Source organism: Chrysemys picta, chromosome 1 (genome assembly GCF_011386835.1).
Source record: "Chrysemys picta bellii isolate R12L10 chromosome 1, ASM1138683v2, whole genome shotgun sequence".
NCBI classification, from domain to species: Eukaryota; Metazoa; Chordata; order Testudines; family Emydidae; genus Chrysemys; species Chrysemys picta.
The window spans coordinates 93,865,315-93,883,032 of record NC_088791.1 but is presented as its reverse complement, the minus strand read 5'-3'; the positions used below and the strand labels follow the sequence as shown (position 1 = coordinate 93,883,032).

At 49.1% G+C, this 17,718-nt stretch overlaps 1 protein-coding gene across 9 annotated transcripts in view; it reads left to right on the top strand.

Moving 5' to 3' along the window:
- MGAT3 (beta-1,4-mannosyl-glycoprotein 4-beta-N-acetylglucosaminyltransferase) overlaps positions 1-17,718 on the top strand; it is a 64,028-nt gene that overhangs the window by 31,083 nt on the left and 15,227 nt on the right. Inside the window, exon 1 of one of the 9 annotated variants that reach the window (XM_065580812.1) lies at positions 1,428-1,554. The exons of 7 other annotated variants lie outside the window; for them this stretch is intronic. The gene's annotated coding sequence lies outside the window, so the exon portion shown is untranslated. Of the gene's footprint in view, positions 1-1,427; positions 1,555-1,627; positions 1,652-17,718 lie in introns of those variants that run through there. One more of the 9 variants, XM_065580821.1, reaches the window with a different exon arrangement.

Genomic DNA, 17,718 nt, shown 5'->3' with positions numbered 1-17,718 from the left:
TGCCCCCGCCCATTGGAGTCTGGCTGCAGCTCTCTGGAAGCAGGACCTTTACTCCACAGATTTCACCAGACTCCCTGATACCACTTTGCAATGCTAACCCTTTGTTTCCCTCAAGCCTTTCCTGAGAGCAACAGGTGCCTCTTTGGCTGCAACCCCCACCCCTCTGCCCTGAAGCAAAGGGGATAATTTTGCCCAGACACTTGCCCAATTGAGTACCCTCCCAGGAGGAGGCACAGCACTCTAGTCCTGGCTTTTCTGTTGCTATCTCCCCACTAAAATATATAGCCTTGGGCAGGCAGAGGAAATCAGCATGAGGAGAATCAGTTTCCCTGTGGGTGGAGAGGGGTTTGTTTTATCTGGGTAATGCACTAAACAGCCACCACACCCCAGGGTGGGATCAGCCACTGATGCAGGACTTCCTGCTGAGGGAGCTGACTCTGCACACAAGGACGCTCACCTTCTGTGATCAGCAGTATGGGGAGCCCAATTAACCAGTTGCTTTCTTCCTTGGCTGGCTCTGGGCTAAGAGGTACCCCACCATGTATCTGTCTGCCTAGGATCTTCTCTGATACCCATCACTGTGGTATCTGAGCACCTTACTTCTTTCTACAGCAGCCCCCCTGCCCCAACCTGGAAGGACAGTGCTTGTCATACTAGCTTTGGTTGGAGGTGGGGAGGGGTGACTGTCCAGGAGGAAAAGGTGATTGGGGAAGCACCCAGGTGTCCTTTGTAATAATCATCACAATACTTTGCACTTCTGTGGCAAGTTTCACCTCATGATCTCAAAGGGCTGTACAAGCATTAACTAGTTTAGCCTCAATTACTAAGCTACTCACCTGCCTCTGATTAATTAAGGTAAATAAGTCCTGTGAGACAGTTTTGTTATCCCTATTTTACAACAGAGGAAACTGAGGCACAAAGTTAGTGACTTGCCTAAAGTCTCTCACAGGTAGTGTTGGTAGCAGAGTGAGGAATAAAACTCACTGGTCCTGACTGCTTCCTCATGAATGGTTTCATCAGTGTCCCAGAGGATATTTGCAGGATCGGTGCTGCTGTGTTGATTCTGAACTGTTTTGCCAGATTGAGATTCCATACACCTCCCCTCCCCATGGCCTGCCCTCACCTATCACCAGATCCGTTCCCCCATATTGGCTTCCCCATCAGTGCTATTTTTTCGAAGTATGTAAATCCCTACAGGCTAGGCCAGGACTAGAGGGGTTGGAATCAGAACCCTGAATGTATTTGGGGCTGCGGTGTAACTTTAATTAGACTTTTTCTTTTCATAATGCCAGTTTTGTAAACCTCAGCAAGAACATTTGAGATGCACAGAGCATAAATGCAAATTAGACATGCTTCAGAAACCTTCTTGCTTCTGTGAAACCTGTGATCTATGCAGACACTTGTTGTGCTGACTCTGGCCACATTCTGATATCTTGTTGTGGCATTAAAGATATTGGAATTGAGCTGCAAGTGAGAGGGACAGCAGGCCTGAGAGAGAAGAATGAAAAGGAGACCCTCCTTTGGATGCTGGTCCCTTTGAGCGAGGAGCCAAAGGTATGCTGCATAGTTCGAGGCAGAAGAGAGGGTTAGGGCAGTGCTTTTTGTTTCTCTCCCACCACCGGCAACAGTGAGGCATTCAGCTGGGCAGCAGGTGAGAGGAAGTAGTTCATAGAGACTGAGTATTTTGGGGTGGAGGAATCTTGGATCCTCTGAGACTTTGGGTTCCAGGAAGGGCAGTTCTTTGGCGGGAGGCTGAGCATAGCATTTGTGGTAATCACAGCGGGCTTGGTGCTGCACAGAGTAAGAGAAGACCCAGATCCTGCCCTCCAGGAGCTCACCGTGGGAAAGAATGAAAACATTGAGGGTGTCAGGCATCTCATCCTTCCCTTTTAGGATAAGCCTTGATACCTGTGTGCCTTGAAGGGAACATTATGAATCATCTTGGTTATTTAATGACCCTATTGCTTGAGAGAATATTTCCTTGTCCCTGCCCAACATTTCCCCACGATGTATGCATTTCTGTAGGTGGAGGTTTGCTGCGGGGAGGGGAGTAGAAGATACACCTCCTGCCTTCAGACAGTCCTCCCCACTCTCTCCCTCTCTGCATGCTGCTCTGCCTCTCCCATTTCCTTCTGGGTCCCTACTCCATTGCCTCCAGCGTGAATATGCCCAGCTGACCCCTTCATTTTCCAATTTCCTCCTCCGTGCGCCAGGCCCAAACAAACTGGGACCTCCTGCTAGCTCTCCTACTGTTCAGTGCAGGTTTGCAGATAAGGAAAAGAGATGCCATCATACCTGGGCTCCAAAGAGACGCTATCTGCTCCCTAAACCCCAGGTGTTAATATTGAGATTCTCTGAACATTTTGGGGATGGGGAGAAGTTTGCCACCTCTGCCATCCTCCTGCTGTTTGCTGCATGTATGACTGCAGATTTGTCTGTGCATGCTCAGATACATACTATCCATACACAGAAGTGAATCCTTGTCTAACAGCAGTTTCTGAAGCTATGAGTGACCGCACCTGCATTCAGCACGGCCCGGGGAATGATGGGATTGCTTTTGCATAATTTAACAGCCTTCTGAATAATTCGTAGTGCAATTGTGCTATGGAACAGTCTTCTAGTTTCCTGTAAATGCTGGACGTAGCTTCCATCCTGCACAGGAAATTATTGCTCAGTGATGAGGCAGCAACGTGGCTTTTTTCTCTGACTGTGCTTGTATTCCTATCTGCCTCTGCAGCAGCGAAAACATTGAAAGAACTCTCCAGCAGAGCTCATCCAGGACTCCTATCCTAGCTCAGGCATGCTGTGCTGCAAAGCATTCTGGGGACAAGGGATGGGGTGGGAGCTGTGTATATGTAATAGCAGAACAAGATGAAGCTTGGGATAGAATATATAGACTAAATTCCCTTCTTACCCCTAGCAGAGGGAGGTTGCCCTAGGCCAGATTTGGGGTCCAATTGTGGGGGGAAGCAAGAGTGGCTATCTTAAAAATTCTGATTGCTAGTCCAAGGCCAGGGTATGAATAAGTTCACCATCCTGAAAGCAGTTGCTGGCCCACCAGAGTGTTTCCTGCCTTGGCAGTTCATAGAATCGTAGGACTGGAAGGGACCTTGAGAGATCTTCTAGTCCAGTCCCCTGCACTTGTGGCAGGACTAGGTATCATCTAGAGCATCCCTGACAGGTGTTTGTCTAACTTTCTCTTAAAAATCTCCAGTGATGGAGATTCCACAGCCTCCCTAGGCAGTTTACCTTCATGATACAGCAGACTTTAGATTCATGTCTCTCTCTCTGATAGAATCTAAGTTGGTGACACATAATATCTTTTACTGGACCTCACTCACTTTGTGTCTCTAATATTCTGGGACCAACACAGCAAACCACACAGATAGTGTCTGAAAGTTCTCAGGGTTGCTCAGTGGCCAGTATGAAATGACTTAGGGAAGTATCAGTCGTGTTCCCAGTGAACAGAAGCTCACATCACAAATATCACCATGGCCCCTGAGCTCCTGGCCCGGGAGGCTAGCCCCCGGCCCCTCCCCCGCTGTTCACCCTCCCCCGCAGCCTCAGCTCACTGCACCGCTGGCGCAATGCTCTGGGCGGCGAGCTCCTGGGGCAGCGCAGCTGCAGAGCCCGGCCTGACCCAGTGCTCTGTGCTGCGCGGTGCGTGGTTGGCTCCAGCTGGGCGGCGCGGCAGCTGCGCCACGCAGCAGCTGAGCCGCCAGCCACCAGTGCTTAGGGTTACCATATGTCCGGTTTTTCCTGGACATGTCCGGCTTTTTGGTAATCAAACCCCCGTCGGGGGGGAATTGCCAAAAAGCCGAACATGTCCAGGAAAAATACCGCCGGCCAGGCACTTCCCCTCCCGGGCTCCGGGGGCGCAGGGTCCAGAGGCATGGGGGCTGCCCGAAGCCGGTAGCGCTCGGGCAGCTCGGCTTTAAACATTGCCGAAGAGTCAGGGCAGGAGCACAGCCGCCGGAGCCCAGGAGGGGAAGTGCCCGAGGGGCGCAGGGTCCGGAGGCATGGGGGCTGCCCGAAGCCCGAGCGCTACCGACTTCGTGGTTTGCCGGGCAGCCTCCAGACCCTGCGCCCCTGGCTGGGTGCTTCCCTTCCCGGGCTCCAGCTGCGCTGGGGAAGCGCCTGCCGGGGGCGCAGGGTCTGGGGGCTGCCCAGCAAACCGTGAAGCCGGTAGCGCTCAGGCAGCCCTTTTCGTGTGGCTGGGAGGGAGGAGGGGGAATGCGGGGCACTCAAGGGAGGGGGCAGAGTTAGGGCGGGGACTTTGGGGAAGGGGCGGAGTTGGGGTGGGGCTGGGGATGGGAAAGGGGTGGGGCCAGGGCCCCGTGGAGTGTCCTCTTTTTTTTATTTTTTAAATATGGTAACCCTACCGGTGCTCCAAGCAATGCGATAAGGGGGTAGGAAGCGGGGGGCAGGGGGGGTTGGATAGAGGGCAGGGGAGTTTGGGGTGGTGGTCAGGGGGCGGGGGCGGGGGCGGTCAGAGGGCGGGGAATGGGTTGAATGGGGGCAGGGGTCCTGGGGGGGGGGGCAGTCCGGAATGATAGGAGGGGTTGGATGGGGTGGCGGAAGGCAGTCAGGGGCAGGGGTTCTGGGGGCAGTCAGGGGACAGGGAGAAGGGGGGGTTGGATGGGGCAGGGGTCCTGGGGGGGGGCGTTAGGGAACAGGGGGGGTTGGATGAGCCAGGAGTCCGGGGGGGGGGGGGGGCGTCAGGAGGCCAGAAGCGGGGGGGTGGGGTGGAGAGGGGGTGGGAGATGGGCCATGCCCCCGTCCCCTAACCGGCCCTCCATACAATTTCCAAAACCTGATGCGGCCCTCAGGCCAAAAAGTTTGTTCACCCCTGAGCTAGGCAATGTGAATGCACTGCTTGTGCTCTACCGAGAGGGGACTTCAGTTTCCAAGGATGTCAAGCAGTTGTCCTTCAGCAGTCATAGAAACTCGCATGCACACACACACACACCCTCCTGGGTTTGGTTTTCTTCTTCCTCCACTTCATTTCTGCCAAGTCTTCGGTAGCTGAGATCTCACAAATGGCTGGAGTTAGAGATGAACACGTTTATAGCATTTAAAAGCTGATGGGGCGGAGAGGGAGGAACCATCAGAAATATAGAATTGTAAAGGTCCAATAGATCCAGTCCATCAGGGCTAGCTACATATGTAATACTGAGTATGAAAGCTGGCCTCTGTTTTTCCGGTGTGTTGGGTTAGTTTGTAGCTTTGGTGATTTGTGAGAGATCACATAAACTCTCGCTGGTCCCTTGGTCTGGCAGTGCCTCTCTTTTTCCTTCCTCTTCACACTGGTCCAGGACTCAGTATAGAAAATTCAGAATTTTGGACTAGAGTGAGTTTCATCCCATGCAGGGAAAGTCCATGATACAAATCCCTTGGGGAACAAGGGGTTTTCCGGGACAAGGCTTAGGGAGAAGAGAAATGAAGCCCAGCCCTGTATGGAGACTGAGCTGGCTTTTGATGATTGGCTCAGGAAGAGACGATTTCTAAAGCTCCCAATTCCTCTGAAAGTGCTTTTGGGTGGAGCAAAGGGGCAACTTTACTCTGGTGACATTGTCCTGGGGCCTCAAGCTGGTCTCTCACCCTGCATTGGCACGACAGACTTTAGAGTTTAGTAGGATGTCCCTCACCTCTCCAGGAGCACTGGTGCTAGTGACGTGTGGGTTTGGTTTTAGGAGAAAAGGAGCATGATGTTGTAATGCCAATTGCACTAATTCCTCTCCAGTCTGGATTTTGGGACCAGTCAACTTGGTAGAAGTGGGTGGGTTTCACTAACTGAAAAACAGGATCCTGCTTATTTGGAGGAGTGTTTATCCCCAAAATATGCTTCGGAGTTAAGTGGGTTAGGTTTGTTTTTTTTGTACTGGAAAACTGCCCCTTTTCAGGATACCAGATGCCTATCACCAGTGTGGACTAGCTACTGGAGATCTGCTCAATATGGACCTTGTTTCTAGGGATATGGCACTGCAACCCAAAGGCTTGGTAAGCAGGGGCCTTGTCAATAAGAAATGCCTGCAAGCCTAGATCTGCCGAGCCCATGACACTCTGACCCAGCCTTCACTTGTCATTCTAGTGCCAGCCTGGGACATTTCAAGATAAGCTATCGAGGAGCTCTTCCTACTGTATTTCTTTCCAAAATTAAAAGTGAAATTACATAATAGTGAGGCTGGGATTACATTGTCAGGATCTTGCTTAAATCCTGAAAGGGGAAATGGAGAACAAAGGAAGAAAGGAAAAATAAATAAGGCCCATTCTTGGTCCAAGTAAAATTCCCATGAACACACACAACCCTTCCTGGAAGGAATAGCTCTCTCTGTGCTGGAGGTAGCTTCTGAAAAAGAAAAAGAGAGAGAGGCAGAGGGGGGCTTGAGAGAGAGACTGACAGAACCCTAGAGGAAATGTCTCCGCATGGAGTCAGGTTTCTCTCTTTCCCATGAATAGGGGGGTAATGCTTTTTGCATCAGATTGGCTGATTGCTAGACATTCACAGCAGAGGAGGGGGATCTGTAGGCGGCCAAACAGGACCCCTGAGGACTGAAAGAGAGAGAGAGAGAAAAGAGGAGGAGGAGGAGGCAGCTGGGAAATTTATTCCAAGCAGTAATAGATTGGCTACAGTGGGAAAGTGAGCATGCTGCCAAGCCTCAAGTGGGGCAGTGATGGACAGGGGCCGGGGATGGGAGCGCCAGCCTCTCCTTTCCTTGGCTGCTCTAATCCCACCAGTATTCCTTTTTATTTCCTGACCTCCCTTGATTGTATGTATGCATGTATGTATGTATTTGAATTGTCCTGGAGGTTTTATTATCTCCCTCCTTAAATCTTTTATCTCATAGATGAAAAAAGCAACTGACAGCGCCTCCAAAAAACCATGGCAGCTGGAGACAATCCTGCTTCTCTCTGTCTAGGTTTCCATTCAATGCCCATCACCCTGGTATCTGAGTTGCTTCTTCAAGTATGTGTCAGTATGTATTCCATACTGTGCCTCCTGTGCGTGAGAGCGGAGTCGTTTTGAATGGCAGAGTCCATTGGGAGCCCTATGGCTAGTCTTGCTCCCATGTGAGGGCCTAAAGGTCATAGTAGCTGCAACCCTCCCTCAATTACCTCTTAGCGCCCATGGCAATGAGATGCAACCTGGACTGTCCAACCTGCTACTGTTCCTTGAGCGTCAAACTTAACTTTTTTCTGAAGAAATCGCTCATCAATTTCTCATTATTAATTTATTCATTACTTTTCTTTGGATGTTCCACCAAAAAAAAAAAAAAGGAAGGAGCAGAGGAGCCCCCTTGTCCACCGCCTGTATGTCCCCCCACCCACCCTCCACAGCAGGTCAAGGTGCTTCACACCAGTCACTGGCATGGCGGACTCTAAACCCACAAGGTTTAAATGCTGTTCATCATGTGACAGTCTTATGCCTGGAATTGATGGGCACGGCAGATGTCTGTTCTGCCTGGTAGAAGGATGTAACCCCAACAATTGCTCTGTCTGCTGCTTCTTCTCATCTCACACCCCAAAACTGAGAGAGACGTGGCTCAAATTACATCTCAGAATAATCCATGAAGATTGTGTCTGATCCCAGAAAAGACATCCTCCAAACCAGAGTCGAGGAGGCTATTTACAGCATGTTCCCCAGTAAATGACCACCATACCTCTGGTTCCAGCAGGAGGAAGAAATCTAAAAGGGTGGCAAGACTGCTGGTACTGGTGCCAGGATCCTGGGTGGCAATCACCCTGGTACTATTGGTACCGACAGCCTCTGTGCTGAGTGCATTGGCCTGACTCTGGAGCAAGGAGACCTGGAACATGCACTAACCTCTTCAAGCACTGTGCGACAGACACCCCTGCCCCCCCCCCCCCACCGTGCATGAACACGGTTCAGAGTGTGCAGTGTGCGTACCCCACAAGGAGAACCTGAAGCAATTCTCCAAAGGCAAGTCCTCCAAATCCTCATAGTCAAAGGACAGGAGCAAGGCACTGGCTGACAAAAAGGCTTGGGAGACCACAGGGCCAGCACCAATGTTGATACTAAAACCAGCCCTGGCACTAGTGCCAACCATTAAGCCCTCCCCCATATCAAGATACAACTTTGAGGAGCTGCTTTCATCCCTCCTGTTGGCACCAGAACCAACACCGGTACTGGCAGAATCGGCACCAAACCCACAATTGGTACCCCTGTTCCTGGAGATGAACTTCTCGCCATCTCCAAGCCAGTCCTTCTTCCCAACTGCAAGCAGGGAACCCTCTCTGTTAGACCAGAGTGGTACATAAGGAGAGGTCTGGAGGTGCCCTGTACTGGGCCCTATATGTGACTGGCAGTGGATGGGCCAACCACAGTCTAGCCAATACCTGTATAATTTACCATTGTGGACTTACTGGACCTACTGGGCTCACATTCCTACAGATCTCAGAGTGGAGCCCTATTGCAGATGCCAGGGAAAGGAAGGAGGTTTATATTACCATTGGCATCAATGGCTAGTATCCCCCCACACCAGAATCAGATGAGCCCCCTTGTGAGGGAGCGGAGGCGACTCTGGAAATTCTCCTCTCCACCTACAGGCTCCTTCTCCTCTCTGGATGAAGCCATTGTCTTGGCCCCAACACTGGCCATCGATGACTTCAGAGCCTTCTAAGACCTGCTTTCAAGAATAGCTGAAATCTTGGACAGCAAGACAGCAGTGAGCCAAGAAAAATATGCACAAGCAGCTCAAGATCCTCAGTGCTAACAAGAATTGCCCTACTGATCAATGAGGCATATTGGACCATGGCACACTGCAGCCTCGTTCCTGACTGCTTCAAAGTGAGCAGAACAGTGCTATCAAGTCCTCCCAAGGGCTTCTAATATTTTTATGTGCACCCGACACTGCTGTCACTTGTGGTATCTGCAGTCCAGGAAAAGACCAGGGCTACTAAGGGGACTCCAAAAGATGATAATCCCAAAACATTGGACCTTTTTGGCCCAAAGTCTTACTCACCAGCCTTCCTCCAATTCTGCACCATAGAAGCAGGACCTGTTTGAGGAACACAGTTTTTTGATGTGGGAGAGGGTGACCCCTTCCTTTAAGGTTCCTCCAGGACTGGAGAGAGGACCTAAGAGATGGGATCAAGCAGGGAGGGAGGGCGCAGATGAAAGTGAAAACAGGGTGACAAGTAGCAATGGACAAGTCTGATATCACTACTCGATCCATGACTATGGCAGTCACAATGCACCAGTCCTCCTGATTACAGGCATCTGAGATTCTAATAGAAGTACAGGTAACAATAGAGGACCTACCCTTTGAGGACATGGAGCTCTTCAGCAGCTGAATGGACAAGGCGTTCTGTTACCTCCAGTATTCAAGGCCAATGCTGAACTCTTTAAGGATCTACACTCCAGTGCTGTACCACAAGCACGTCTGGTACTAGTCCCTGCAAAGACAAAGACAACTATCTTATTCCTACAGTTGCCAACTGGACTAGCTATCCAGAAACTAGCCCTGTTATACAAGGAGGTACATCACCCTCCTCCTCCTCCTCCATCCCGCCACCAGCTCCCTCTCAGAGGCAGCAGATTTAATGGGGGTGTTGAAAGCCACGCTAAAACAGTCTCAGAGCTTTCCTTTGGGAATCACCTTGCCCCTTCCACTGGGCATGGTCAGAGATTACAATGACAAATGGATGCTGGACACTGGCGTATTGAAAACTGTGTAAAAATTACAAGCTGTCACTTTAAAAGATTTTCCTGAGCTGGCTCGCAGGCTATGGGGCTTTATAGGGAAACGTGCAATCGGAGTGGACCTGCAGAGAGTCAGCCAAGAGTCAGGTGGGGTGAGTTGTGCCTCTCTACTTTAGGGAGCATCCTGCCTTGTGTCTCTCTAGTTTTGGGGTTCTTGTGTGTTGTTACTCTGAATTCTAAGTAATAAAGTAGTGTTACACTACAACCTTCCAGCAACAGTACTTATGTTTTTATCCAACTTCTCTATGTGTATGCCGTGAACGTAACAGACATCACCACCCATGATTACGCTATCCAATTCCTTTCCTTACCCCCTCCCCTCCCCCCTTCCCTGTCCCTCTTCAAGAATCGTTCTCACAAGAGCCATTATAAAACAAAAAGGCCTTGTTGCTCCATGTAGGAGCTATGGAAGTGGTTCCTCAGGAGAACAAAGAAAGAGGTTTCTGCTCCTGATATGTCCTTATCCTGAAGGAGACATAGGGCCTTTGTCCTATCCTAGACCAGAGGAGACTGAACAAATACCTAGAGAAGCTTAGAGTCAGGATGGTAACTCTTGCCTCCATCATTCCATCGCTTCAGGCTCAGGACTGGTTTGTGGCTCTCGACTCTTACAGGATGAATACTTCCTATAGCCATCCACCTAGGCCACCAGAAGTATTGGAGATTTACAGTAGATCCAAATTATTACCAATACCTTTCGGACTCTCTACGGCACTGAGAGTCTTTATGACATAGCCATTCTTGTTTCTCACTGAGTCATCCAACAACCCCTTTGCTCTGCGTGCTATACCATTCTCGACTGTCCATTTCTCTGCTTCTCTCAGAATCAATGTTTTGCCTTCTTCCATGCAGCACCTTCTGCCATCCACTGCTCTGTAAAGCCACTGCCTTTTTCTCTTCTATATCCCACCTTGAGACCCACTTCCTCCAGGATGCCCACAAGAAGTGAGCTAGCTAACATTAGGGTCATTTGAGAATTGGTGATGTTTATTTAGCCCACAATCTTCAAAAATGGCTCCTGATTTTGAGTACCTCAGTTAGCGGGTGTCCAACTTGTGATCCCTCAGGCTGATTTTTCAGAGCACCTGTAGCTCACATGGACCTCAACTGGAGTTGTGGGTGCTCAGCACCTCTGAAAATCAGGCCCTAGATAGCTGTAAAAGAATTGGGAACTGTCAAAACCCAGGTTTTGCTCTTGCTGAGCCAGCGGACTCCTTGGGTTCGTTCTGTCTGAGCTTTCTCAAGGAAGGCAGGGAAGTGGTTTCCAGCAGGGTTAGTTGTTTTATTTCTAAATAAGAAAATCAAAATCTTTCAGGCTCTTCTCTCAGTCTGTGCAGACCAAGTAGTCCCTTCCCCAAGTCTGTCCCTCACATCAATAACCAAAATTTCCTGGCTCTTTCCTCAGAGTCTCAGCAATCAAGGACTTCACACAGTCTCCCTCCTGTCTGTTTGGTTTCTGGAGCAATCCTTCTCTGCTGTAGCTTTAGTCCTAATGGTCCATGAGCATGGCTCCTGGCACCTCAGGTCTCTGGAGGAAAGGGTCAGCTAATTAAGTTCAAGCTCTCTCTCAGGTGCAATGGTTGTGGCTAATCAGTCGGCTGCAGGCCTCTGACCCCAGGGGCATGGCATCCTTGATACCTTCACAGTATCTCAAGTTGGACATCCCAAAATGGAAGCACCCCAAATCAGCAGCCATTTCTGAACACATTGTCTTTGTTTTAAAGACACGAGGTATCTCTTCTCTCTGTATATCTTGCCCCGCTCCTGCACCCTTTGTATGTGGCTTGCCATGTCAGAGTGTAAGGTCTTCCGAGAGGTGTGTTTGAACACTGCCTAGCACACTGTGTATAGTCCCAGAATAACAGGTGTTAAAGTCAGGGGGAGTGTGTAGAAGTGCTGCTCCCCTTCCTCTGCTAAAAGCAGAGGGACAGGTCCTGGGAAGTCAGTGAGCTCCCCCTCCTCCTGTCTCTTCACTGGCTGGGGAAATGAGCATAGGGGCTGGAACTAGGGGTGCTGTTGCACCCCCTGGCTTGAAGTGGTTTCCATCATATAGAGGGTTACAGTTTAGTTCAGTGGCTCTCAGCACCCCCACTATACAAATTGTTCCAACACCCCTGGAAATGAGAACTCATCAGGTGAGAGAATCTGAAGTGAGAGCAGCAGGAGCAGCTGATGCCTGGGTTTATGGCCTGGGACTCTGAGCCCTCCCACCAGCAGGTGGAGCAGCACCAGCGCACAGTAGGAGGGGAGTCATCCAAGATGGGAGTCCCCAATCTGCTTCACTCCTCCTCCACAGGATGATCCTTCTCCTTGCTGGTTCCTTGTTCCCTGCAGATGGAGTGGAGGGGAGGGAAAGTCTGCCACCTTCAGCCCTCCCTCCCCTGGAGGGGAGAAAAGGAGATGCTGCTGCTGCATCCCTTCCCTAGCCAGAATCCAGGGGAAACAAAATGGGCCTGCCCATTCCCGCACAATCCCCTGAGGGTGGTTAGGAGCACATCAGTTGTTTCCCTATGCAGCACACCTGCATGCACACATGAACACACACTTTGGGCTGCCTTGGGGCCTGTTTGGGGCTGTGGACTCCTTTCAGCTACCTTTATTCAGTTGTCCCCATTCTTTTCTGTGCCTTGTCTCATCACCCAGTAGGATGCAGTGCTACTTCACTACATGCTGCCAGCACTTGTCCCAGCATAAAAACAAAGTGGCAAGCTTCTCCTCCTTTGTTGATCTACTTTAACCACTGTGGAAGACACATAATAAGTAACTATAATAATAATTTTTCATTGGAAACCAGGGCCGGGTGTCTTTGCTTTTCCCCCACGTGATGTCGTCCTCTTCTGTGGCATAATAACCATCCTCACGGGAACTGGATGTCATGAGTAGACAGTGATTTGGGTTGGGGGAGCCCATTCCAGATGATCATTCAGAATCTTTTTCCAGGACATCAGCTGTTGGTAGAGGGAGAGGTAGAAGGTGGGAAGATGGAATTATAATACTGGCTTCTTGCCCTTGGATGATCAGAGAGAACCAAGCAAGGAAACTAAGGTTTGTTTGGGGAGAGGTGAGGAGTTATACAGGAGCACAAGGGATCTGCTTACACCTATGTCTTATACGTTTCTCTCTGCCAATTAAGACCCAGATTTTATGTCTAATCCACACTTCCCCTATCTGTAAGGGGAAAGCAACTGTGGATGGGGGCTTTGTCTGAGAGGTTGGGAAGGTCTCATATTGGCAATAAGGGAGCATGAAAACTGAGAAATAGTTATGGCCAACTGGCATTGTGCTACTTTCAAACACAAAAGGGGACCTTTCCTTATCTTAGTACATGACAAATAAAGAGAAGAACCTTACTTTGATTCCAATGGGGCTTAAAATCCATTTTAAAGTTTTCCATAGCACCCATCAATGTATCACTGTTGTGTCTAAATGCTTCCCAGGTAAATTAAATCTGCATAGCAAGGTCCCTAATGGATCTGTATTGAGTTTTCTGCTCTTCTGCAGCCCCTGGTTTAAAAGATGATCTGCTTGGAGAATTATATAATACTAATATCACTATTATTAGTTTTAACCTAGTTATAGTAGAAATGTGTTATCAAAGAGAAGGGACTTGTAATGAGTCCTGAAGTTGGTCACACTCAGGGTTAGACTGATGACCTCTAGAAGATCATTCCACAGCCCCTCAACCTCCAGTTCTACCAAGACTGCTTTATCTCCAGTTCTCATGTGTTTTGTACTGGGTGTTGTGAGCTGCATTGTCTCTGAATAATACTGGATCCTGGATGGGGAGGTGGTTACTAAAGTAGCTGACTCCTGACCCATTCATGACTTTGAAGATCATGACCAAGACTTTTTTAAAAAGACAATAGAAACCAACTGGGAGACAGTGGAGGGGCTGGAATACAGAGGTGATGTGCTCACAGAAGCCCATCTCATTGAGGAAGGTGGGCAGACACATTGTGTACAAGATGGAGTCTCTGCATTGCATCCATCTTAGTCCCTATATACAGCAAGATACAGTAATCTAATCTGGAGGAGACCAACACATGTCGCTGTTGTCAGATCCTTGTCCAGGAGGGAGGGGTGGAGTTTCCTAGTAAGATACAGGTGAAAGAAGGCATTTTGTCACCACTGGAGCTACTTGGTTTTCTAGGCTTGGTGATGAACAGAACTCCACGCTCTCACTAGTTTGACAAACAGAATGCAGAAGGGGAGGACAGCATCTTTGAAGAGTTTCTCCCCTTCCAGACAACATCACCTCGGGCTTGCCTATGATCAATGTAAGACAGTTGTTTTTCATCCTGGTGCTGATTTCTTGTGACATCCTGGTGATGGTGTTCATTGTACCTAGGGAAAATCAGATAGTTGAATGCTGCACTGTCTGCTCCAGGTCTGTCAGGTTGGTAGTGAGTCAATGGCACTTTGAGGGCAGAGGTGTCAAATTTGCAGGGAGGATGAATGACATGAGCTTTGTTGCCTTGAAGGAGGCTTTGATAGTGTCCATTAGCAGTGGAAAACAGTTGCTCTTTGTATCAGAGGGATAGCCGTGTTAGTCTGAATCTGTAAAAAGCAACAGAGGGTCCTGTGGCACCTTTAAGACTAACAGAAGTATTGGGAGCATAAGCTTTCGTGGGTAAGAATCTCACTTCTTCAGATGCAAGTAATGGAAATCTCCAGAGGCAGGTATAAATCAGTATGGAGATAACGAGGTTAGTTCAATCAGGGAGGGTGAGGTGCTCTGCTAGCAGTTGAGGTGTGAACACCAAGGGAGGAGAAACTGCTTCTGTAGTTGGATAGCCATTCACAGTCTTTGTTTAATCCTGATCTGATGGTGTCAAATTTGCAAATGAACTGGAGCTCAGCAGTTTCTCTTTGGAGTCTGGTCCTGAAGTTTTTTTGCTGTAAGATGGCTACCTTTACATCTGCTATTGTGTGGCCAGGGAGGTTGAAGTGTTCTCCTACAGGTTTTTGTATATTGCCATTCCTGATATCTGACTTGTGTCCATTTATCCTCTTGCGTAGTGACTGTCCAGTTTGGCCAATGTACATAGCAGAGGGGCATTGCTGGCATATGATGGCATATATAACATTGGTGGATGTGCAGGTGAATGAGCCGGTGATGTTGTAGCTGATCTGGTTAGGTCCTGTGATGGTGTTGCTGGTGTAGATATGTGGGCAGAGTTGGCATTGAGATTTGTTGCATGGGTTGGTTCCTGAGTTAGAATTGTTATGGTGCGGTGCGTGGTTGCTGGTGAGAATATGCTTAAGGTTGGCAGGTTGTCTGTGGGCGATGACTGGCCTGCCTCCCAAGGTCTGTGAAAGTGAGGGATCATTGTCCAGGATGGGTTGTAGATCACTGATGATGCGTTGGAGAGGTTTAAGCTGAGGACTGTAGGTGATGGCCAGTGGAGTTCTGTTGGTTTCTTTTTTGGGCCTGTCTTGTAGCAGGAGGCTTCTGGGTACACGTCTGGCTCTGTTGATTTGTTTCTTTATTTCCTTGTGTGGGTATCGTTGTTTTGAGAATGCTTGGTGAAGATCTTGTAGGTGTTGGTCTCTGTCTGAGGGGTTGGAGCAGATGCGATTGTACCTCAGTGCTTGGCTGTAGACGATTGATCGTGTGGTGTAACCGGGGTGGAAGCTGGAGGCATGAAGGTAGGCGTAGCGGTCGGTGGGTTTTCGGTATAGGGTGGTGTTAATGTGGCCATCGCTTATTTGTACGGTGGTGTCTAGGAAGTGGACCTCCCGTGTAGATTGGTCCAGGCTGAGGTTGATGGTGGGGTGGAAGCTGTTGAGATCATGGTGGAATTCTTCCAGGGTCTCCTTTCCATGGGTCCAGATGATGAAGATGTCATCAATATAGCGTAGGTAGAGAAGGGGCATGAGTGGACGAGAGCTGAGGAAGCGTTGTTCCAGGTCAGCCATAAAAATGTTGGCATATTGTGGGGCCATGCGGGTGCCCATAGCGGTGCCACTGGTCTGGAGGTATATATTGTCACCAAATTTGAAGTAATTGTGCGTGAGGATAAAGTCACAGAGCTCAGCAATAAGTTGTGCTGTGTCATTATCAGGGATACTGTTCCTGACAGCTTGTATTCCATCTGTGTGTGGGATGTGTAGAGAGCCTCTGCATCCATGGTGGCTAGGATGGTGTTTTCTGGGAGGTCACCAATGCATTGTAGTTTTCTCAGGAAATCTGTGGTGTCACGGAGATAGCTGGGAGTGCTGGTGGCGTAGGGTCTGAGTAGGGAGTCCTCATATCCAGACAGTCCTTCAGTGAGAGTGCCAATGCCCGAGATGATGGGGCTTCCAGGATTTCCAGGTTTGTGGATCTTAGGTAGTAGATAGAATAACCCCGGTCGGGGCTCTAAGGGTATGTTGATTTGTTCCTGTGTTAGTGTAGGGAGTGTCCTGAGTAGATGGTGCAGTTTCTTAGTGTATTCCTCAGTGGGATCTGAGGAAAGTGACCTGTAGACTTTGATATTGGAGAGTTGTCTGGCAGCCTCCTTCTGGTAGTCAGACCAGTTCATGATGACAACAGCATCTCCTTTATCAGCCTCTTTGATGATAATGTTAGGGTGGTTTCTGAGGCTGTGGATGGCATTGTGTTCTACACGACTTAGGTTATGAGGCAATCGATGTTGTTTTTCCACAATTTCTGCCTGTGCACGTCAGCGGAAGCATTCTATGTATAGGTCCAGACTGTCATTTCGACCCTCAGGAGGAGTCCATGTGGAGTTCTTCTTCCTGTGTTGTTGGTGGGAGGGTATCTGTGTATCAGTGTGCTGTTCGGTGTCATCTTGAAAGTATTCTTTGAGTCGGAGGCGGCGAAAGTAGGCTTCCAGATCACCGCAGAACTGTATCATGTTCGTGGGGGTGCTGAGGCAAAAAGAGAGTCCCCGAGATAGGACAGACTCTTCTGCTGGGTTGAGTGTGTAGCTGGATAAATTGACGATATTGCTGGGTGAGTTAGGGGTACCCCTGTTGTGGCCCCATGTGGCAGGTAGGATTTTAGACAGCTTACGGTCCTTTTTCCTTTGTAGAGAGGTGAAGTGTGTAATGTAGATCTCTTGTCTTATTTTAGTAAAGTCCATTTGTGTGGAGGGTTGGTTATTTATGAAAGTCTCCAGGTTGGAGAGCTCTTTGTTGATTGTCACCAGCCAGGAGAGTCATGGACGGACTTTGAATTCAGTCCCTAAATGAAGGGGAACCTGATCAGAATCTATCTGCAGCCTTGTACTATGATCCCACCAGAATGTCCCTGCTAGGGTCCTAGCCACACATAGTCATTAAAGATATCATGGCATTTTCCATAAGAGCAAAAGTGTTGAATATAGTGTCCTGAATAAATTTGCACTGGGACAATTACATTCCATTTCCTTACATTTTTTTCTCCTGCAATTTCAACTTGATAGTGTATTCTTCACTTCCTGTCCTAAAATAGTGTGTAGCGTTGCCATGGCCTATCAAACTGTAGTTCTCCACCCTAGTGATGGCTTGCTTTCAGTTGCTCTGAAGAGATCCCTTTTATATTCCCTGCCTACTTAAAAAGTTGTTTTCTGGGGCACAATTTATTCAAGGTTTGAAAGTTCTTTGAGACCTTTTGTGTGCAAATGCCCATTATTCTCTCTTTGTCACTTGAATGGACTCTGGGTGCAGAGCCTGAGATGAGAAGAACCTATTCTAGATTTGTGTCCACCTGGAATGGACTCAACATTTAGCCTGCCCAGGAGGGGGAAGAAAATCCTGAATTGGATTTCTGTGCCCCACGGAATACACTCTCTGGGTGAAGCCTCTGAACTTGTTCCAGTTTGTGAGCTGCTGTTTTAAGTGTCTGGGGGACGAGTAGGTGGGTGTGTGGGTGAGTGGATGTGCACCTGGGCTGTTGGTGCCAAGATGAGGGGTATCATACACCTGGCTGCATGCCCTGCGTCCTCTTCCCAGTGACCTCCAGAGCAGAATCTGGTGAATTGCCAGCCCATAACTTTGTGCATTTTTCT